The following is a 23,813-nucleotide window of genomic DNA, read 5'->3' as shown; positions in this document are numbered from 1 at the left end:
CATCTACCCTGCCTTGAGTGTGACGGGGGCGGTGCCCAACCCCCCAATCCGCCCTACCCTGAGCGTGACTGAGGGTGGCAACGCAACCTCCCAATCCGCCCTGCTCTGTGCATGATGGGGCAGCACCCCAACTCCCCAATCGGCCCTGCTCTGAGCCTGACCAGGGGCTGCACTTAGGGATTGGGCATGCCCTCTGCCACCCGGGAGCAGGCCTAAGCCAGCAGGTCGTTATCTCCTGAGGGGTCCCAGACTGCGAGAGGGCACAGGCCGGGCTGGGGGACCCTCCTTCCCCCTCCCCTTGAGTGCACAAATTTTTGTGCACCGGGCCTCTAGTATTCTTATAAGTATATCATGAGCAAAGAAAAATGTATTATGTTGACATTGACAAAATTATCCTGTTTTATTGTAATATATATATACTAGAGGCCCGGTGCACAAAAATTTGTGCACTCGGGGGGGGGGGGGGCTAGGGGGGTCCCCCAGCCCGGCCTGTGCCCTCTCTCAGTCTTGGACCCCTCAGGAGATAACGACCTGCTGGCTTAGGCCTGCTCCCGGGTGGCAGAGGGCACGCCCAATCCCTAGGTGCAGCCCCTGGTCAGGCTCAGAGCAGGGCCGATTGGGGAGTTGGGGCGCTGCCCCCTGTCATGCACAGAGCAGGGCGGATTGGGAGCTTGCGATGCCACCCTCAGTCATGCTCAGGGTAGGGCTGATTGGGGGGTTGGGGCACTGCCCCCTGTCACACTCAAGGCAGAGTCGATGGGAAGGTTGCAGCGCCACCCCCTGTCACTCACAGAGCAGGGCCCATCAGGGGGTTGGGGTGCTGCCCCCTGTCACTCACAGAGCAGGGCCCATCAGGGGGGTTGGGGCTCTGTATCCTGTCACACACAGAGCAGGGTCAATCAGGGGGCTGGGGAGCTCCCCCCTGTCACGCACAGAGCAGGGCCCATCAGAGGGTTGAGGAGTTCCCCCCTGTCATGCACAGAGGGCCGATAGGGGAGTTGGGGCACCGCCCCCTGTCACATACAGAGCAGGGCGGATCAGGGTGTTGGGGCGCTGCACCCTGTCACACTCAGGGCAGGGACAATGGGGAGGTTATGGCTCTACCCCGTTACACACAGAGCAAGGCCCATGGAGGGGGGTTGGGGCACCACCCTCTATCACCCACAGAGCAGGGCCGATCTGGGGGTTGGGCGCCGCCACTGTCACACTCAGGGCAGGACCGATGGAGAGGTTATGGCTCTACCCTGTCACACACAGAGCAGGGCCAATCAGGGGGTTGGGGTGCCGCACCCTGTCACACACAGAGCTGCAGGGTGATCAGGGGGTTGGGGAGCTCCCCACTATCAGGCACAGAGCAGGGCTGCTCAGGGGGTTGGGGTGCCTTCCCCTGTCAGGAACAGAGCAGGGTGGATAGGGAGGTTGTGGCCCCGCTCCCTGTCACACACAGAGCCACAGGCTGATCATGGGGTTTGGGTGCTGCCCCCTGTCATGCTGATCCCGGTGCCGGGAGGCCTCGCTGCTCTGCTGATCCCGGTGCCAGGAGGCATATTACCCTTTTACTATATAGGATAGAGGCCTGGTGCATGGGTGGGGGCCGGCTGGTTTGCCCTGAAGGGTGTCCTGGATCAGGGTGGGGGTCCCCACTGGGGTGTCTGGCCAGTCTGGGTGAGGGGCTCAGGGCTGTTTTCAGGCTGGTGGGTTGACTGAAGCTCCCAACCATTCCTTTTTTTCTTTTTTTTTTTATTCTGGGCCAGCTTTAGCTCTGAGGCCTCGGCTGCTGAAAGCAGGTTTCTGGCCTTTACCTTCTGTATTTGATACAATGTTGTGGTCCGGCTGGCTGAAGCCCGGCTGACTAACGCAGGTTTCTGGGGTTTTGTTTAGCTTCTATATTTGCAACAAAGTTCCTTAGAGTTGCAGCTGAGAGGCCGGCAGCGGCAGGCAGGGAACATTGGAGTCCACAGTCACTGGAGCAAGCAAGCCTCCCTGTTTGCTTCAGTGCATGGCTGCCGGCCGCCATCTTGGCTGACAGTTAATTTGCATAAGGATATGCTGATTAGCCAATAGGAAGGGTAGCGGTCGTACACTCATTACCATGTTTCTCTTTTATTAATATATATATATATTGAGTGGCCAGATTATTATGACCAACTGACGTTTGTAGCCAAATTAGCTATAATTTCGCGCTGAAGTTGCTAGAGGGCCAGACCATTATAAATAGGGAAGCAGGTTGTTTACCATGACAGAAGTGATTTTTTTCTGAAGATATAGGTAAATAACGTGATTTAACAGCCTTTGAACGTGGGATATACTGAGTGGCCAGATTATTATGACCACCCCGTCAGTACTTCAGTACTTCGTTGGGCCACCTTTTGCCTTCAATACTGCAGCAATTCTTCCTGGCATTGACTCCACGAGATGTTGAAAGGTGATGCGAGGAATCTGACACCATGCCTGATGAATAGCACTGTCCAGTTCTGTGAGATTGATGGTTGTGGAACCAGCTGCCTAATGGCTCTTTTAACTTCGTCCCACAAATGCTCAATTGGATTGAGATCTGGTGATTGTGGGGGTCACCTAAGCAAGGTAAAGTCTCCCTCATGTTCTTGAAACCACTCCTGCACAATACGAGCACCGTGGCATGGTACATTGTCTTTTTGGAAGAAGCCATCTCCATTGATATGCCATCAACATGATAGGATGAACCTGATCAGCAAGGATACTTAGGTATGTTGCGCTATTCAGACTTTATTCCACATGAATTAAAGGGCCCAAATCATGCCAAGAAAACATGCCCCAAACCATAACACTGTCCCCACCAGCTTGAAGGGTTGTACACATGCATGTGGAGTGCATGCTTTCATGCTGTTTCCGTCAAATTCTCACTCTGCCATCTGCATGATGCAACTGGAAACATGATTTATCGGACCACATGACTTTTTTCCAATGCTTGACTGTCCAATCCTTGTGTTCCTGTGTGAATTGGAGACGTTTTATCTTGGTAACTGCAGACAGCAAAGGTGTTCGAACAGGCCTTCATTTTCCATATCCCATACAATGCAGTGTATGGCTAATTTGCCTACAAATGTCAGGTGGTCATAATAATCTGGCCACTCAGTGTATATTAGTCAATATCTGCAAGTTTTTCATAATTACATTCAATGCATTTTTAAAATACAGATTTCCAGGAAATACCCATGTCCTCCTAATTCACGGTATCTAGGAATTTGTTTCAGAATTATGTATTAAAATCTTGCTTCTTGATTCAGTTAATTTGGGGTTTTATGATTTGTTTGTTTTTATTTTTGTTTGTTTCTTCCTTCTACTTCACCTGTACAGATATTTTTCTAGGGAGAATATTTGGTGAGCAAATGCTTTCAAAAGTCTCTTCATGGGCTGCTGCCTCAGCTGCTGTGCCTAATGCTGGGATAAATAAAAAGGGTTAAATTTACCTTCATAAGAAATAACATAAGACTTAGGGGCTGTGAGACTACAAAAAAAGTTCATCAGATTTAGAGAAGTCTCTAATGTGTGGTTGTGAGATTCAGTTTTCAACTAGAGGAATCAGTGTTAGTTTCAGTGAGAAGGTGCCATTTGAGCAAAGACAAGAGGCAAAAGAGTTAACCACGTGGACCACTGAGGAAATTTAACAGTGTGGATACCAGATTGAACAGAAAGTGTGGAATGATCATTTAGGCTGAAAGAACAGCTATGTTTGGGAAATAGGAAAAATTCAGGATGATAGGGCATAGTAAATAAAGGCAAGAGCATGTGTAAATGAGATCAGAAGAGGTAATGACTGGGGGATTAAGTGTGACTTGAGGTCACCTTTATGCTGAACTAATGGAGAGTTATGCACTCCCACCTGTGACCATATAACTTACTTTGACCATAAAAATGGAAGAGACACGTTTAATGTCCTTCTGGAAGCTTTAAAAGCCCATCATTCTGCCTTCTATTCCTTTTCTCCTCATTGCTATGAACTTGATCAATCTGGACACAGAGTGAGAATGATGACAATGCTATGCAGTCCCCCAAGGACCTATGATCTATACTAATAAAAGGGTAATATGCTAATTACACCAGATAGATCAGATGTCTTCCAGACGACCTTCTGACATCCTTCCTGACAAAGCTGGGGCCCAGGCGGCACCGCTCGGGGTCCTGGGTGCCTGCGGCCAGCCCAGGTGGTGCCACTTGAGATCCTGGGTGCCTGCGGTTGGCCAGAGGGAGGAAAGCCTGGGTTTTGGATGCCTGCAGCTGGCCATAAGGAGGGAAGCCTGGATCCTAGTTGCCTGCGGCTGGCTGGAGGAGGGAAGCCTGGGTCCTGGATGCAAGGGCTGAGGCAGAGGCAGTTAGGGGCGATCAGGCAGGTAGGCAAGTGGTTAGGGGCAATCAGGCAGGTAGGTGAGCAGTTAGGAGCCAGCGGGCCCGAATTTCGAGAGGGTGCAGGCTGAGTTGAGGGACCCCTCCCCCGATGTATGAATTTTGTGCACCGGCCCTCTAGTGTATATATAATAGCAAGTGCATGAAATAACCTTTTCTTTTTAAACTAGTAATTGTTGCCAGCAATCACTTGAAAAATACCTAATGAGCTTATATATCCTAGGATCTTAAAATATGGGGAAAACAGAATATTGGTAGCATGTGTTAGATACTACTGGCTGCATTTGTAGTACTTACTACAAAGAGATGAGCTTAAAAAGAATTTGCTGGTTAGAAAACAGAAATGAAAAGGGAGTGAAAAAATGTGGATATTTGTAAGACTGGAATAGGCAACTGCTTTTCCCCACCCACCAGTATAAAATAAACTTGAGAGGGTCTTAAAGCAAAGAAAGCCCTATGGCAAGGATCAAATCAATGGTAAGCCCTTCACTCCCATCGTTACTACCTCTGTGTGGATTATGATAGTACTCAGTTAATTTAGCAGAAAATGATTCAGGAAAACCATGTAGCTTTCCCACAGTGCTTAATAAGCTCAGGGCACCTGCAATTAGTCATGTCTCAAAAAGAACTTTAGTTCCATTGGAACATGGAACTGACTGGAATTAAATAAACTAAAGACTCAAAAAGTTTTTGAGACAGTTGTGCTGTCAAAAAGAGCCACTAACCTAAAATAAAAGACACCGTGATTGTTTGAGACTTAAAATAACCTGAGGCCCCAAGGATCAGGAAGCAGTTTGACAAAGCTGCTCAGACTCCAGAGGACGTACCCTCTGAAGCTCACTTCAGATGTGGCTACAGAGGATAATCTCAGAGGAAGGAGCTCCCAGAAGGTGGAGCCAAGAGTCATAGAGAAGAGTAAACTGGGGGAGCTTATACCATGAAGCAGAATTGAAGACTAATCAAAAATTATTCCTTAAAAACAAAGAAAAAAGACCTTTCTAACTGTCTCTGGGGTTTCAGTATGGCTCAGGGATTGCCATGTCTCTTTTTGAACAGGAGTATCTACTGTGGCCTCATCTCTGTACAACCATCGTATACCTGGTGCAGAACTCAATACCTTTACTTTTGTGGTTCTATATTTCTCAACTGAGTAGAGCTATATTCACACCTGATATAGAGACTACCTGGTATCACCTCTTCCTATTGTGCATCATCAGTCATCTTAATGTATTATTATGAACATTTTTATATATACTCAAAATTAGAAAAAGGAGTACAAATGAACTCTCATATATCTATTATCTAGGTCCAATATTTTTCTTAATGTTGTGTTTTATTCACATTCTCCCCTTTGGACAGCAAATCTTTCTTAGTAGTATGCAATTTAATCATAGATTGTCTTTGATTCATTTATGAGCTACATTAATTAATGGAGCCTGGTGTTGGCATGAGAATAAAAAATAAATCACATTATAGGAAAAATACATAACCTATAAGTGCTTATCCTATCTAATAAAAGAGAAACATGCAAATTGACCATACCCCCAAATGCTTCTCATTGGCTAATCAGCAGAATATGCAAATTAACTGCCAACCAAGATGGCGGCCAGCAGCCAGGCAGCTGAAGCGAACAGGAGGCTTGCTTGCTCCAGTGATGGAGGAAACCAAGGTTCCCCGCCTGCCGCTGCCGGCCTCTGAGCTTGCACTCTAAGCAACTATGTTGCAATTATAGAATCTAAACAATCCCCAGAAACCTGCTTTCAGCCGGCAGAGCTGGAGCGAGCAGGACCGAAACAATGTTGCAATTATAGAACCCAAAAAAACCCTAGATTCCTGCTTTCTGCAGCCGAGGCCTCAAGCTGGAGCCGAGCCTCAGAGCTAAAGCTGGCTCTCAGCTTCAGTGACAGCCGTAGAAGGTAAATAAAACCCAGAATAAAAAAAAAGAAAAAAAGGAGAGGTTGGGAGCTTCAGTCTCCCGCCAGCCTGAAAACGGCCCTTAGCACCTCACCCAGATTGGCCAGGCACCCCAGTGGGGACCTCCACCCTGAAGGAGGTGTGACCAGCTGCAAACAGCCATCATCCCCTCATCCAAGCTGGCCAGGCACCCCAGTGGGGACCCTCACCCTGAAGCAACAAGATGGCAGCTAATTTGCACACTGAAGGCGGGCGGCAGTGGGCAAGGCTGTCCGCAGTCCAGGACCCGGATCTGTGACCCTGCTGGGCAGGGCAGCAGCGCTTGAGGCTGTTAGTGGTCTGGGATCCGGATCTGTGACCTGGCGGGCGGGGGCACCGCGGGAGGTTGTCCACGGTCCTGGGACCCAGATCCATGACACTGCCAGGCGGGGGGCAGTGCTTGAGGCTGTCCGCTGTCCCAGGACTCGGATCTGTGACCCTGCCTGGTGGGGGGCAGTGCTTGAGTCTGTCCACGGTCCTGGGACCCAGATCTGTGACCCTTCCCGGCGGGGAGGCAGCTTGCACAGGGGCTGATCAGCCGGGGTTGGGCAGGGCAGGACGCCTGGCTTCTACCCTTCCCCAGTCACTCTGTGCAGGTGAGCAGCGCAGAGAGCCTCTGGACAGGGGAGGCAGGCTGGTGGAGGGAGGCCTGTACTCCCACATGGCGGTGGTGACAGCTATGAGCGCACCAAGTGGAGCCTGCAGGCTGAGCTGAAGTAGAGCCTGCAGGCTATCAGCGCCCAGGTGTGGCTGCGCGAGATCTGCCTCCTGGCCCAGAAGGTGCAGGATCACAGGGACAGCCACCGTGGCGGGCCAGACTGACCTCCTCCTGGCTGCACCACGGGGGTTTTCGGATCTGCAAAGCCAGAGGCCTCCAGTGTGCACATCCCCCCCCCTGGTGTGCGAACATCCCCCAGCACACTGTCACCCTCCCATGCCTGCAACAGTTGCAAACCAAGGCGTGCACAAGTTCCCCCCGCCTCTCCACCACACTTCCATCAACCCGGCATGCCTAACACCCCCACAGGATGTGCACACATCCCCTTTGATGCGCTCACGTCCTTTGGAGAGTGTCTGGGTGTTCTGGGTGCTGAGGGTGGGCGTCTGTGAGAAGACAGTGAGAGGGCGGAGTGGTGATGCCCTGTTCCCATGGAGGCCAGTGCAGCTACGAGATCACCTCTGGGGAGTTAATGCAGGTGCTGAGGCAGGAGCAGGTGCAGGTAGATACACCTGGTGGGCGCGGGCGGCCCTTGCTGAGGTGCCTTCAGTCAGCGTTCAAGATCAAGAGCCCAGAGGCAGAGAGGAATTCCGTCCTCTCAGTGAAACAGTGGGATAGTCGAGGCGACTGTAGAGGAGGAATGTGCACTTTGGGTGCCAGCACCCATGAGTGAAGGCTGCCCTGACTGAGCCTGGCTTGCTTGGGGCCTAGCGCACTCCTGCCGGGCAACGGGTGACAGGATATGCTTTTCCTAATTAATGAGAGAAAACATTGATTCTCCTGCTGCCCATGAAGGTGGAAAGTGAAGTGGGGAGACATGTGGGGAGTGAGCAAGGTTCCCTGTCTGGGGGTTCCAAATCTGCTGTTGGTTTCTTTCACCACTGACTAGAGATATACAGGGTGTCTCCCCAAAATGTATACACACTTTGAATACCTACTAATTCCAATGGTTTTAAGCATAAGAAAGAAACAACAAGGGAGCTGTTATCTGCTAAAATTGTGGGCACAAACAGATAGTTGGACATTCCCTGAGGTGTCTCAGATTGGAGAGGGTGAAGGCCAGACTGAGGAGCCCCTTCCCCCCCTACCCCAGTGCACGAATTTCAAGCACCGGGCTACTAGTTTTACAATAAAAGTGGCATTTAAAAATATAAGAGAAATTCTATAATATTAAATATAAATTTTAAGAAAACAAAGAAATAACATTACAGATTAAATCACATAAAAATGTAAAGTTCTTTTGCAAAATATATATTAAAGCAAACTGAACAACTTGCAACCTTGGTATTTTTAGTGACAAGAAATATATACATACTAGAGGCCCAGTGCATGAAATTTGAGGATGGAGAAGGGCGTTTCCTCAGCCCAGCCTGCTCCCATTCCAATTGGGGACCCCTCTCACAATCTGGGACCGTTGGCTCCTAACCACTCGCCTGCCTGATTGCCCCTAGCCCCTCTGCCTGCCTGCCTGATCGCCCCTAACTGCCTCTGCCTGCCTGACTGATCGCCCCTCACCTCTCTGCCTGCCTGCCTGACCGCCTTTAACTGCCCTTCCCTGCCAGCCTGATCGAGCTCCCAACTGCTCTCCCCTGCTGGCCTGATCTCACTCCCAACTGCCTCTGCCTGCCTGGTCACCTCTAACTTCCCTCCCCTGCCCATCTGTTCTTGCTCCCAACTGCCCTCCTCTGCCAGCCAATTTAGTTCTGATTGGTCAGTTTCTATTCCAGTCAGCGTCAAAAGCTCTGCCTCCTAGGCAGCCATTGGCTCCTTACATTCACCCAGATTTGGTTATGATTGGTCAGTTTCTATGCTAGTCAGAGTCTCTGGGCCTATCAACGGGGCCTGGTCAGAAAGGCGGGGCTTATCAGCAGCCCCAGTGGAGGCCTGCAGAGAAATGGAGGCGTGGCTGTTGGCCAGGCAGGGAGAGAAAGAGAGGCAAGCTCTGATTAACCGCTGCCACAGAGGCTACAGATCAGACCCTGCCTCTCTCTCTGCAGGCCTCTCTCTGGGCCTGATCTGCAGCCCCCTAGGCAGTCAGTGCTGGGTCATGGCACTCCACAGGGGCACCAGTCAGTGCTGGGTAGCCACGGCAACTCAGCACTGACTTCCGGTCTGGTCGCGCCTTCGGTAGTAATGACCCTGGCTCTTTATTATATAGATTTTCACTGCACTTAATATATAAAGAGCTATTAAAGATAAATAAGAAGTTGTGAGTTTCAATAGTAAAACCATTCATTTTCATTAATCATACAAACAAATAATACTTATAATAACATGATTTTACATTTTTAGTAAGAAGTTATTTTTACTATTAATACTTATTATTAACAGTAGTCTGTAGAAAGAGGTTATTTCAATTACCATATGTGGATGGCATGGAAATTTGTACAATATTACTGAAATAAAATTAGCATATATAATAAAAGCCCAGTGACCAAAACAGCAGAAAGACCAGAACGACCAGAGACCAGAACTACCACGACCCCTCACCCCAGCTGGCCACTCCCAGAAAGTGGTTAGGGGCAATCAGGCAGGCAGGCAGAGTGGTTAGGAGTGATTTGGCAGGCAGAGGCAGTTAGGGGCAATCAGGCAGGCAGGTGTTTGGAACCAAAAAATGATGGCCAAAACAAAAACAATATAGCTGTAATCTATAATGATCTCTGATGACCTAAAAACAAACAAACAAAAAATCACCCCAATAGAGAAATAGCAAATGTCATAAGCAAAAAATTCATAGAAAAATGAAAATAAGCATTAAACATGTGAAATACTTTTGAGTCATTAGCAATCGAAGAAATACAAATTAATTTTGAAATTTTATTTCAGACTAGAGGCCCGATGCACAAAATTTGTACAAGAGTAGGCCTTCCTTCCCTCAGCTGCTGGCACTGGCTTCCCCCTAGCACCCAGGACCCAGGCTTCCCTCTGGCTGCCAGCAGGCACCCAGGACTCAGGCTTCCCTCACAGCCCCAGCTTTGTCTGGAAGGTCGTCCAGAAGAACGTCCAGTATTATTAGCATATTATGCTTTTATTATTATACTAGAGGTCCGGTGCATGAAATTGGTGCATGTGGTGGTGTCCCTCAGCCCGTCCTGCAACCTCTTCAATCCGGGACCCCTCAGGGATGTCTGACTGCCGGTTTAGGCTCAATCCCTGTGAGAATATATATATTCTCAAGTAATAATTGTGATGAGTTTTTCCAGCTAACAGTTCATGAACAACTTGGGAAATGCCTGCTATACATTGCTTTGGCTTGTACATTAATTGAAGACTTTCTCTTTTTACTTTTTTTATTTGTTAAATATGTGTGTGTGTGTGTGTGTGTGTGTGTGCATGTGCACATGTGTGAACACTTAGTGATTAGAATAAACCAATTTGGAGACATCTTGAATAAGCACTTTTAAAATGGAAATGCCATAATGCCATCAAGAATTTTTCCTCTGCTTATCCAACCATTATCAGTTGATTTATTTAATAAAACTGAGGACCAAGAAAGACTGAACATACAGCTTTCAATAGAGTGCTCTCATGCTGTGGTTGTTGAAGTGATAAGTAATTTGCTTTTAATGCTAGTGCATACTACTTAGCATCATACTTAACTAAAGGATGAAAATCACTCATTTTTCATCCACTTGCTCAACTGACACTGAGTATGATCTATGTATTGTCACCAAATTTAATACAAAGAACATTAACAGATCTCACTTTTAAATTTATGGCAAACATTTAAAATTTTAATTCCTTTACAAAATTTAATTTTAAATGGATAATATATTTAGGCAATAAGAACACAGTACATACTAATAAGAATGATCTACTAAAAAGGTTCTTTTAGGATATAGTTTTCAATTATAATCATTTTGAATTGTGTATTATTTCTGTATGATAAAATATAAATATAAATGGCAGAAGTAAATTGCTAGCTGTTATATAAAGCAAAGCTTGTTTTACTAGTTACATTCTTAAAAAACAATTAGTAGCACTATAAATTACACTCAGCCCTAACCGGTTTGGCTCAGTGGATAGGGCATTGGCCTGCAGACTCAAGGGTCCCAGGTTCAATTCCAGTCAAGGGCATGTACCTTGGTTGCGGGCACATCCCCAGTGGGGAGTGTGCAGGAGGCAGCTAATCGATGTTTCTCTCTCATCGATGTTTCTAACTCTCTATCCCTCTTCCTTCCTCTCTGTAAAAAATCAATAGAAAAAATAAAAATAAAATAAATTACACTCAATATATGGAGGAAAAACTAATGACTGAATTCAAAGATATATATATATTCAAAGATATATATATATGTATATATATATATATATATATATATATATATATTCTATAGACTTGCATACACACACACACACACACACACACACACACACACTAGAGGCCCAATGCATGAAATTCATGCACAGGGTGTGTGTGTCCCTCAGCCCAGCCTGCACACTCTCCAATCTGGGACCCCCCGTGGGATCAGGCCTAAACTGACAGTTGGACATCCCTCTCACAATCCAGACTGCTGGCTCCCAACCGCTCTCCTGCCTGCCTGTCTGATTGCCCCTAACTGCTTCTACCTGCCAGCCTAATCACCCCCTAACCACTCCCCTGCCAGCCTGATCAATGTCTAACTGCTCTCCTGCCTTCCCGATTGCCCCTAACTGCCCTCCCATGCCAGCCTGGTCACCCCTAACTGCCCTTCCCTGCCAGCCTGGTCCCTCCCAACTGTTCTCCTTTTCAGGCCTGGTCCCTCCCAAATGCTCTACCCTGCAGGCCCAGTCACCCCTAACTGCCTTTCCCTGCTGGCCTGATCACCCACAACTGCCCTTACCCACCAGCCATCTTATGGCAGCCATCTTGTGTCCACATGGGGGTGGCCATCCTGTGTGTTGGAGTGATGGTCAATTTGCATATTACTCTTTTATTAGATAGGATATACTCCAAGAAACCTGTCTTGAATTTTGAAATAACACTTTATATAAATATGTGTATACTGCAAAGGGGATATACTGTTAACTCTTATGTTAGAGCTCTGTTTTGTAGGTCATCTATTTATAATAGCTTCCCAATCTCTCCTTACCTATGGAATTAATTTTCCAGTTCATGAAGGGCCACAGAAAATGAGAGGAATTGATCATAATAAAAGTCCCTTTTTTTTTCTTTGCTTAATCACTTTACCTTTTGCACCCAGCCCCCCAACCCCACTTCCCTTTGACAGCTGTCAGTCTGTTCGCTGTATCTGTGAGTATGTTTCTATTTTGTTTATCAGTTTATTTTGTTCATGAGATTCCACAGGTAAGTGGGATCATAAAGTATTTTTCTTTGTCTGACTGGTTTATTTCACTTAGCATAATACTCTCCAGGTCCATCCATGCCACTGCAAAAGATAAGATTTCCTTTCTTTGGATGAGTAGTATTTCATTGTGTAAATGTACTACAACTTTTTTATCCACTCATCTACTGATGGGCACTTGGGCTGCTTCCAAATCTCAGGCAACAGTATGGCGATTAGCAGAGGGAAAGAGGGTTGGGGGAGGTAGAAGAAAGTAAATGGGGGATAAATGGTGAAGGAAGGTGACTTGGGCTGGTGAACACACAATACAATATGCAGATGATATATTATAGAATTATATACCTGGAACCTACATACAGGTAATTTTATTAACCAATGTCACCCAATAATAAGCAATATAAAAATATAGATGCAAAACCAATTATCTGCAAATGTAATCAAATTTTTAAATAATGGGTTATTAAAAAAAAGAATACAAAGTTCATTTTTTTCTTTATTTTTCTATTAAGAAACTAAACGTACATGTACATCTAAAAATCTAAATTAAATAAGTTATTTCAATACCAATGCAAATGGGGTGTTTACTTCAAAGGTAAGACAATGCCAAGATCTTATTTCAACATTGGTGTGAATTACAGCACTGAGCCCACGGACATTTGAGTATTCCTTTTCAATAAGAAAAGTTAGTTCTTGTAAAAGCGTGTTAGGAAATCTCTACGCACCACACACACACACACACACACACACACACACACACACACAATATATATATGTTTTGAAAGTGTGGGTCTAACTCATATGTTGAATCTATTATTTGATACTTAATGCTCAGTAAGGTTGGTTCAATAGCAAGGAAAATAAATATAAAACAACAAGAGCAAAAAAAATTCTATAGACTTGCATTTTAAAATTCTGAACAACTCATGCTGTGCAACAATGTAGTGGGAGATTCCTTGAATTAGGAAATATATTGTAGTCATGGGCATCTTTCAGGGGCCAGAAATATTGCTTTTCTTAATTACACCCATCCTTCAACTGGAGCCACTAATTCCTAAAGGAAAAACACACAAAAAAGAAAAGTATCAATTGATTGCTGATCTCTATATTGTTCATTCAATTCATTGTCTTATAGCACAGTAAATATAAAGTTAAATAAATGTGGCCTATAAGTTTATTGTTTAATTCAACAAAAATTTATTGAGCATTTACTAGTTCAAAGTATAGTGTTAAAGGATGAGGGAGGGGAGCAGTAAAGAATATAGACAAAAATTCCTGCCATCAGAGATCTTAAATTTCAGTGAGGTAAGTACAAAAAAAAAAAAAATCCCTGCACAGGTAACTCATGGTCTAATGGGGAAGGTAAAACCATGGACTAAAATACACATCTATTAAGTGAAAGTGGAGGTAAGTACCTAAGGATCAGAGTTATGAGTAATAATATTTGCAAAACTGGAGGTGTGAACGGAAAGAAGTCAGTGACAGTGACACTCAAGTGTAGTCTTGAAGGAAGAGTCTGGTTGAATGAGGTGGTGTAGGCACAATAATTAACACTCCTAAAACATGTCCAGAATATTTATGAGTTTCTGTAAAGTTGAGATTTGTTGACAGGGATATTAATGTATGTTGATCTGCCTTCAGTAATAGCCACAGAGGATGAAAAATATAGACAGGTATACATATACTAAATTATGCCAATAGAGGGAACACCTAGTGAAATACTTAATGTGTCTTATGTTATCCTGAAGATATCATAATACTTAGACAATGATTAAATCTGGGGATTGAAAAACCACCAGGATCAAATGTATCCCCTTGTTTCCTAATTATAGGTATAAATATGACCCCTCCAATAAGCATTGCTTTCTGTTTGAGAGAAGTGGCTGCACAGAAGAAGATCAGGGCCCTAGATATCCACTGTTCGTTTTGCTCTGTAATGAGGACAAAGGATTCATAATGATTAAGGATTTATTATGACCCATCAACCCTCTGAGGTCCATTGTCCATTTGTGGTCATAAATCCCACTCTAAACATTCAGCTGGAAGAGGGGAAAGCAAGGGAATAAATAGAAAAATGGATAATATAAGAACTGTAAAGGCAGGTGAGCTACTTTGATCCCGTTAGAAAAAGTTGAGGTGTATGCAAGGAGTCCAAGTCTGAGCCAGTCAATTTGGGGTTAGGTGTTGTTTTCTTAGAATGTAAAATATCTGCTTTGCTTAACAACTCATTTAAGTAACTTCATGTCATTGTTATATAACTTTTTCATATTCTTTTTCTTGAAGTTTTTTCTAAGAAAAAAAAGTGAAAATTTTCCAGGTAAATGGAGAAGGGATTTATTTAGATTTGCTTATATGATCTTCTGACCAGTCTCCTTATTCCTCCTGAATAAAAGAGTACTACTATAAAAATAATGTGAAAAATGGCATCCTATTCCTCTTCAAATTCCACAGTAGCCAAGCAACTCTTTCTAAGTTAACAAAAATTAGAAGGATTTTATGCTGTCTGAAAACATATTTAGGATAATAATGATTTCTAGCTATTGTTTCTAATACATACAGAAAGTAGTGAGGGGAAAACACCTTTTAATTTTAATAGATTCTTTTCATGTCTTTTGTTTAAACATCAAAGGAGTCTTCCAGTGTACTGTTCATTTCCTGTATATGCTCCTGAATAGCTAGGATCACTTCATTAGGGATAAACTTTAATACACTGATAACACCAAACATTTGAAAAAATAGCATATTATCTTACCATGCTTCAGAGAAATATTTAAGTAGACTGAATAAAAGCTGTATTTTTTTTGCCTATTTTTTCATTGAAAAAAATTACATATTGAAAACCCCCTGAAATGCCATATTGTTAAGCCAATTCTATAGTTTAACAGAAGCTTACGATTTGGGTTTTGTGGTTTGGCTTCTCTTCTCTTCTCTTCTCTTCTCTTCTCTTCTCTTCTCTTCTCTTCTCTTCTCTTCTCTTCTCTTCTTTTTCTCTTCTTTTCTTTCGTTCTTTTTTTTTTGAGTTTAAGGCTTCCTATTTTATTTTTATATATTTTTCTTTTTTTCTTTATTAAGGTATTACATATGTGTCTTTATCATCCCATTGGCCCTCTGCCCCTGCTCGTGCCCTCACCACCCTAGTGTCTGTGTCCACTGGTTATGCTTATATGCATGCATACAAGTCCTTTGGTTGCTCTCTCCCCTTACCCCCACCCTCCCCTACCTTCCCTCTGAGGTTTGATGGTCTGATCGATGCTTCTCTGTCTCTGGATCTGTTTTTGTTCATCAGTTTATGTTGTTCATTATATTCCATAAATGAGTGAGATTATGTGATATTTATCTTTCTCTGATTGACTTATTTCACTTAGCATAATGCTCTTCAGGTCCATCTATGCTGTTGCAAATGATAGGAGTTCCTTTTTACAGCAGCATAGTATTCCATTGTGTCAATGTATATACCACAGTTTTTTAATCCACTCTGGATTAAAAGTGCTGATGGGCACTTAGGCTGTTTCCAAATCTTAGCTATTGCAAATTGTGCTGCTATGAACATAGGGGTGCATGTATCCTTTCTGATTGGTGTTTCTAGTTTCTTCGGATATATTCCTAGAAGTGGGATCACTGGGTCAAATGGGAGTTCCATTTTTAGTTTTTTGAGGAAACTCCATACTGTTCTCCATAGTGGCTACACCAGTCTGTATTCCCACCAGCAGTGCAAGAGGTTTCTTTTTTCTCCGAATACTTGCCAGAACTTGTCATTTGTTGATTTGTTGATGATAGCCATTCTGACAGGTGTGAAATGGTACCTCATTGCCATTTTGATTTGCATCTCTTGGATGATTAGTGACTTTCAGCATGTTTTTTTATGTCTCTTGGCCTTATGTATGCCCTCTTTTGAAAAGTATATATTTAGGTCTGTTGCCCATTTATTGATTGGATTGTTTATCTTCCTTTTGTTAAGTTGTATGAGTTTCCTGTAAATTTGGAGATTAAACCCTTATTGGAGATAACATTGGCAAATATGTTCTCCCACGCAGTGGGCTTTCTTATTGTTTTGTTGATGGTTTCCTTTGCTGTGCAGAAGCTTTTTATTTTGATGTAGTCCCATTTGTTTATTTTCTCTTTAGTTTCCATGGAGGGGGGGGACACTAGGAGCTGTGTCGGTGAAGATATTGCTTCGGCATATGTCTGAGATTTTGCTGCCTGTAGATTCCTCTAATATTTTTGTGGTTTACCATCTTACATTTAAGTCCTTTATCCATTTTGAGATTATTTTTGAGTATGATGTAAGTTGGTGGTCTAGTTTCATTTTTTTGACTTAAAAAATATTTAAATCATTTTTTACTTTTCAAGTCCAGTTGACATACAATGTTATATTGGTTTCAGGTGTATAACCTAGTGATCAGACATTATATAGCTTACTAAGTAATCATCCCAATAAATCTCATACCCATCTGAAACCAAACATAGCTATTAGAATATTATTGACTATATTCTGTATGCTATACTTTACCTCCCCGTGACTGTTCTATAACAACCAATTTGTACTTCTTAATCCCTTCACCTTTTTTACCCATCCCCAAATCCTCTCCCATCTGGCAACTGTTGAAATGTCCTCTGTATCTATGAGTCTGTTTCTGTTCTGCTTATTTATTTTGTTTTTTTATTGAAATGTTTATAAATATATATTTATCAGCATTTTATTGTTCATATTTTTTATCTTCTTTTTTTCTTCTTAAAGAAGACCCTTCAACATTTCATGTAATCCTGGTTTGGTGCTGATGAACTCATTTAGCTTTTTTTTTTTTTGTCTGAGAAGCTCTTTATATATCATTTGATTCTAAATAATAGTTTTTCCTGGTAGAGTAATCTTGATTGTAGGTCCTTGATTTTAATTACTTTGAATATTTCTTGCTAATCCCTTCTGACCTGCAAAGTTTATGTTGAGAAATCAGGTAATGCTCTTATGGGAGCTCCTTTGTAGGTAACTGCTTTTCTCTTGCTGCTTTTAAGATCCCCTCTTTGTCTTTAACGTTCTCATTTTAACTATGATGTGTCAAAGTGTGGTCCTCTTTGAGTTCATCTTGTTTGGGATTCTCTACAGTTCCTGGACTTGTGTGTTCATTGCCTTTACCAAGTTAGGAAAGTTTTCTGTTATTATTTTTTTTCAAATAAGTTTTTAATTTCCTGCTCTTTTTCTTCTCCTTCTGGCACCCCATGATGCAAATATTGATACACTGGAAGTTGTTCCAAAAGCTCTTTACACCATCCTCATCTTTTGGGATTCTTTTTTTCTTTTTGTTATACTGATTGGGTGTTTTTTGATACTTTATATACCAAATCACTGTTTTGATTCTCAGCTTTATCTACTCTATTGTTGAGTCCTTGTAAACTATTTTTTCATTTTAGTTACCATAGTCTTCATTTCTGATTCTTTTTTATAGTTTCCATGTCCTTTTTAATGCTGTTGAGGTTCTCACTAAGTTCACTGAGCATCCTTACAGCCAGTGTTTTGAAGTCTGCATCTAGTAGATTGCTGTCTCCATTTTGTTTATGTTTCTTTTCTGGAGTTTTGTCCTATTCTTTCATTTGGAACATATTTCTTTGTCTCATAATTTTGGCTGCCTTTCTGTGTTTGTTTCTATTTATTATCTAGAGTTGCTATATCTCCCAGGCTTTGTAGAGTGGCTTTATGTAGTAGGTGTTCTCTAGGGCTCAGTGGCACAGCCTCCTTACTCACCCAAACTGGGTACTCCATGTCGGCACCCCCATGTAGGTTACATACACTCTCCTGATCAGTAGTTAAACCTTAATTGACATTGACACATCAATGAGAGGGATTTATTACCAGGCCAAACAGCTGCAAGGACTGGCTGTGACCACCATGTCTGCCTCTGGTGCCTTTCAAACTGCTGCCCCAGCACTGGAACTCAGAGGCGGTGAGTTTGAGTTAGTCTGTGCATGGGCCCTTTAAAAGGAACTACCTGTGACTCCAGCAGTCTCTGTCTCTCTCAGACACAATCCCTGCTTGTTTGTATAGCCAGAAGTTATGAGGACTTCTCTTCCTGGCCCTGGAACCCTGGGCTGGGTCCATGATGTGGGGCTTGGACCCCTCATTCCTCAGGGGGGGACCTCTGCAGCTGAGAAATGTCTCCCAATGTTTATCTGCCACTCAATGGCATTGGGCCAGTTCGTTTCACATCTCCTCCCCTCCTACTAATCTCAATGTAGCTCCTTCTTTAAACCCTTAGTTGTAGGACTTCCATTCACTAGGTTTCGGGTGGTTTAGAATGATGGTTGTTCTGTAGTTTAGTGTATTTTTTTCCTTTCAAGGGTAAAAATTTTATTTTTGAGGAACTTCATGCTGCACGTTTTTAGAGTTGCATAAGAGAGCAAAAATATTATCCTCCCCTCATCTATAAATAAAAAAAAGAGCATAAAATTACTTTTTAAATCATGAGACTTGGAAGTTTAGCACCAACATCCAAAATGAACTAGAAAAGGGAACAAAAAAGCATTTACTATATATTTCAGATTTCTTTGGTTGAGGTTCTCCCCATGTGGAATTAATATTTCTTCTTTCAATTCATATGACCAAAACAGTAAAAAACAAGAAAAAAAATATAAACCTAGTGGTTGCCGAAACTGGGGAGGTTGCTCTCTTGTCTTCTGTGCAGTCATTCCAGAAAAATTGCTGGAAACATCGGCTGACATTCTCATTTTTGTACTTGTTTTGTAAAGAATAATCCTAAACACTCCAATGTACATGTCTTGGTTATTAGTCTTCCACTTTATTCTTGGATGTTTCTTTAGTATTGGTAAGGTCGTGTCTGCTCTTTGTTTCATTTTTTTGAATGGTCATTCATTCTTTAGGTCACCCAGTGATGGTGAAGGTGCCTGGGGAGCCTGGTGCTACTCAGCACTGCTCTGCTCGGTGGCCAGAGCAGGGTTCTCAGATGGCACGTCTCTTGGTCTCTTTGCCATCTTGTGAAGGAGCATTAGGAGGACGGGGATGATGCTGATAGTTGTACGGGCGCTGGTATCCGCGGCGAACAGATGGCTGGTTTGGACCATTGGCCTCTTGTTGATTCTCTTTATCTTCAGCCTCTCCCACAGCTGGGACAGTCGTGGGACAGAAGGTCCCCTACAGTACCTTGGATGGTAAGTTAGATTTCGATGAACCGGTCCCTAAAGTTGAGCTCCCTCTGGGACTCCATCCTGGATCTCTCCAATCTCACCAGCATTATGGGGAGGTCCATGGAGTCTGCCATAGTGACCGCGTCTGTGACGGGAACTCCATCTGGGCCAGTCACATTGGCTGCTTCGGCACCCTTCTCTCCTTCCACCACATCAAACTCTACAGTTTCTCCATCTCCCGCATTGCACAGGTATTTTCGTGGGCTATTCTTCTTGATTGTGTATAAATTTTTTTTAATTTTGTAAAGTTAATTTTAGAGAGAAGCCAAGAGAGAGAGAGAAAACATCAATGTGAGAAACATCTATCGGCTGCCTCCCAAACACACCCTGATGGTATCAAATCCGCAACCTGCATATGTGCCCTGACAGGGAATCAAACCCTCCAACCTTTGGTGTACTGGTCGACGTTCCAACTAACTGAGACTCACCAGCCAGGATTACTTATAATTTTGATGTGGTTGTGGAGGAGGTGAGTACCGCATTTACCTATGCTGCCATCTTGCTCAGAAGCCTGGTTTCATTTCTATTTTCACAATAATTTTAACACACACCAAAATATAAGTAAAAATGTGTATAATATTTACTAGTATATAGAACACAGGAAGTAAAAATTTGTATAATATTTACTAATATATAGAACACAGGGTTATTAGCACTTAAGACACATTTGAAAATGAATTACCCTAATCTATATATCAAAAAAATTCCAAACTCAAATACAACACTGGGATTTTCTTTTTTGCCTTTAATAACTTTTGTGTGATGAAATGGATAGGAGGAAAAAAAAACAGTTGAGGGAAAACACAGGACAACATTCCTTTTAGTAGGAACTCATTGTCCCTAGAGAAGCTCTCTGTATATACAAGACTAATTATCTTTGAGCACCACTAGCAATCATGCCAACATCCTGTTTCCCTTGTCACACACAGTTTGGGTTTATTTCTGGGATGTTTATAATAATCATCAATTTCACTGACTTCATATGTCTCTTCTACATCTTGAAGGTATCTAACATTCCCAAGCAGGCTGCTGAAGAATTGTTTTCCGCAGAACTCTTGGCCTCTTGAACAGGAGGCTCTTCTGATGAGAAAGGCAGGGAGGCATGTCTACATCTACATTGGCAAACTGAATGCATTTCTCTGGATAGCAAAGAGGCTATCTGCTTATCAGACAAGCTCTTCTTTTGGTTACAGAAGCCATTTTATCTTTCTAGAGCTACTTTTCCAACTCCCATTGGAGCTACAAATCATATATCCAGCCAATCAGAAAGCCTCTCTCTAGGGGTGGGCAAATGGGCAAAAAGTACAGCTTGGGATACTAGGGAAAGAAAATGCTCTTCTAAATGCTAGGAATAATAAAAGCCTGGATCTATGCTACCTTATGAAAAAACATACACAAGAAGCCAACATAAATGAAAACAGAAGAGGGAGGGAAGGGGGGAATGGGAAGGAGGGAGGGAGGGGAAAAGGGAGGGAGGGGGGAAGGGAGGGAGGGAGAGAGACAGATATTTGAATCAATTTCTTTTAACTGAATTCAGCCATTTCATCGAAATATCTATTATAATGTGAATTAATAGATACATTTTGTGATTACATAGAAAAGATGATATGTCTGACACATACAACTAAATAGCACAGAGAAAAATAGGTATCTTTGGACACCTTAATTTTTCCTGTCTTGTTGAATCTCTCTTGCCTGGCCTTCTTAGAGTCCTCTTCCCCCACTGGAACCTAAAATGTTGTGGTCTTTTTCTATCATTTGCTTCCCTGTCATTTTTCTTAACCACCTCTTATATTTATTCTTTATTATATATATTTTTGGACTTACTTGTATATGATCTCTTACATTTTGTTGGGAAATATTCTGTGCCATAATAGCATTTATTTAATTGCCTTCTTTTCTTTCATATCAAGACTATCTAAAATGTAAGTCAGAATCGCAATTCTCAAGCTTTGTCCATGCCTCTTGAGATACCTTCCCTATAGATCCTCATGTCATGAACTATGCCAATTGTTCTCAGAACTGAAATACACATTCTTAATATCAAATTGGGTAGCACTCAGCCTTTGACAGAATTAGTAATTTCAAAAAACAAGGTCACTATCTCCTAAGTGTCCTGTCATTTAGTCTTCCTTTGTTGTTGAGAATTAGATTCAGAGTAACAACTTCAATCATCACTTTATCTTCTAGGAAATGAATTACTGAGGTATCTCTATACACCGTAGTATGTCTTCATTAATGAGTTCCTCAAAGAGTCCACAGTGTGTGGGTAGATAAGGGATGTGGGAGCAGAACTGGTAATATTCGCTGGACTTGTTGCCTGGAAGCATTTCTCTATCTTGCTGAACAACAGCAGGGCCACACACCAATAGTGTGTAGCTTCTGAGTCACATTGAATCTTCTAATTCGCTCATACAATTTTAACTATGTCCCTTGTCTTCATCACAGCTGCCACTGTAAAGTATCAAAAATGTACTCCTATGAAATGACTTGGATGCATGTATGAATATACATCAAATTAACAAAAATAATTTGCTCTGATAAGTTTGGGGAGGAGGAAATACACTATCACTATCCTTAATTACAGTTGCTAAAGAAACTTATTTGTTGTCACTTCTGAGTTAATTGTTGTACAAGACAGTTCACTTTTAATTACTGTAATGTTATGAGAAAGTGATCTTAGAATACTTTTGTTATCAATCTATGTAGAGTCATTCATTTCAAATCATTTCTGCTAGAAAATAAGCAAATAATATTATAATTATAATTTTATTTTATGGGTTGCTTTGATTATTGGGAAGAATATTGCTAAAAATAAATGTTAAAAAAACTAAAATCCCTTGACATACTTGTATATAAAAATGTGTCACATTAATGAACACCAAAAAAAAAAAAAAAAAAAAAAACCTAATCATGTAGCACAGTGGTTCTCAACCTTCCTAATGCCGCAACCCTTTGATACAGTTCCTCATGTTGTGATGACCCCCAGCCATAAAATTATTTTCGTTGCTACTTCATAACTGTAATTTTGCTACTGTTATGAATCATAATGTAAATATCTGATATGCAGGATGTATTTTCATTGTTACAAATTGAACATAATTAAAGCATAATGATTAATCACAAAAACAATATGTAGTTATATATGTGTTTTCCGATGGTATTAGGCTACCCCTGTGAAAGGGTCGTTCGACCCCCAAAGGGGTCGCGACCCACAGGTTGAGAACCACTGATGTAGCATTTTTCAAGAACAGAAAATGACAATGAACTATGACATTCAGGTGGTCTCATATTTCAAACATAGCACTATCCTACTAAGTTAAAGTGAGGCCAATCTGTGTGGCTGTAGGCAAAGAGATTATCAAATGTTGGGTAATCTTTCCATTCACTGCAACTGTGGCTATATATTTGTTCATATTTTTGGAGGGCAATTTGGAGATTATCCTCCTTACCATATTTATAATATATATTTATATATACCTATATCATGTAAGTATATAGCAAATATACACATACATATCTATCCTTTTTTAATTTTCACATCCTTTGACCTAGTAATTTTACTGTCAGAATCTAGCTTTTAGAAATAAAATGGAACATCAATGAAAATGGCAGAGTAAGAAACTCTAAATTCTACCCTTTCATAAAATCAACACAAAAATTGGCAAAAGCTCTCACAACCTTTCTGGAGGAAAACTAATTCTGGCAAACTATGTGGCTGAGGCTGAAGCCACTGAGGACTTGACTAGCCCTCAGGCCTCTGTCCCTGGGAGTTAGATATTATGATTGTGAAGGAATGGAGTGCAAGTCTGGATACATCTCTGTGCCTTTTATAGGCAGTGAGAAGGCACAAGACTGAAGAGGCAGACAAGGCTCCTTCAGACCATGTGGAGTTGGTATTCAACAGTGAGGCCCACTGCCATGGCCGCAGCAGCAGGCTGAGTTCCTTCTGTCTTATGCTTGAAGCAGGCCTGTCTCTCTTTGGAGTCAAGAAGTCTCTGGATTTCTTATAAATTGTGTGGCTAAAACAAGCCTTAGGTAAGAGATAGTGAATTCTCTGCTAATAAAGGCAGATATCTATCTCCACAAGTATCTAACTGGAAAAATGAAGCTGACTTTATTTACAATCTAGCTGGTAAAATAGGTCATACCCAGCTGCCAGAAATACAGATCTATAAAACTCCAGTGAGAGGACATTATAAACATGGTGAGAAGGACTAAGATGAGGAATAATAAAATAGATACAACATTTTGGATAAATTTTGTTTTACTTTGCCAAATGT

At 42.3% G+C, this 23,813-nt stretch overlaps 2 pseudogenes; both read right to left on the bottom strand.

Moving 5' to 3' along the window:
• Positions 1-18,091, bottom strand: part of LOC139002477 (pyruvate kinase PKM pseudogene) — a 29,325-nt pseudogene extending 11,234 nt beyond the window's left edge.
• A 1,154-nt stretch (positions 18,092-19,245) lies between these two features.
• LOC139002476 (Y-box-binding protein 3 pseudogene) lies at positions 19,246-21,402 on the bottom strand (annotated as a pseudogene).
• Between the last annotated feature and the right edge of the window lie 2,411 nt (positions 21,403-23,813).

Source organism: Myotis yumanensis, unplaced genomic scaffold (assembly GCF_028538775.1).
Source record: "Myotis yumanensis isolate MYYU_CA2020_CCGP unplaced genomic scaffold, mMyoYum1.0.hap1 SCAF_2, whole genome shotgun sequence".
Classification (NCBI taxonomy): Eukaryota; Metazoa; Chordata; class Mammalia; order Chiroptera; family Vespertilionidae; genus Myotis; species Myotis yumanensis.
Note: the sequence above shows the minus strand (reverse complement) of the source record. Positions and strands in the feature narration are given on the sequence as shown.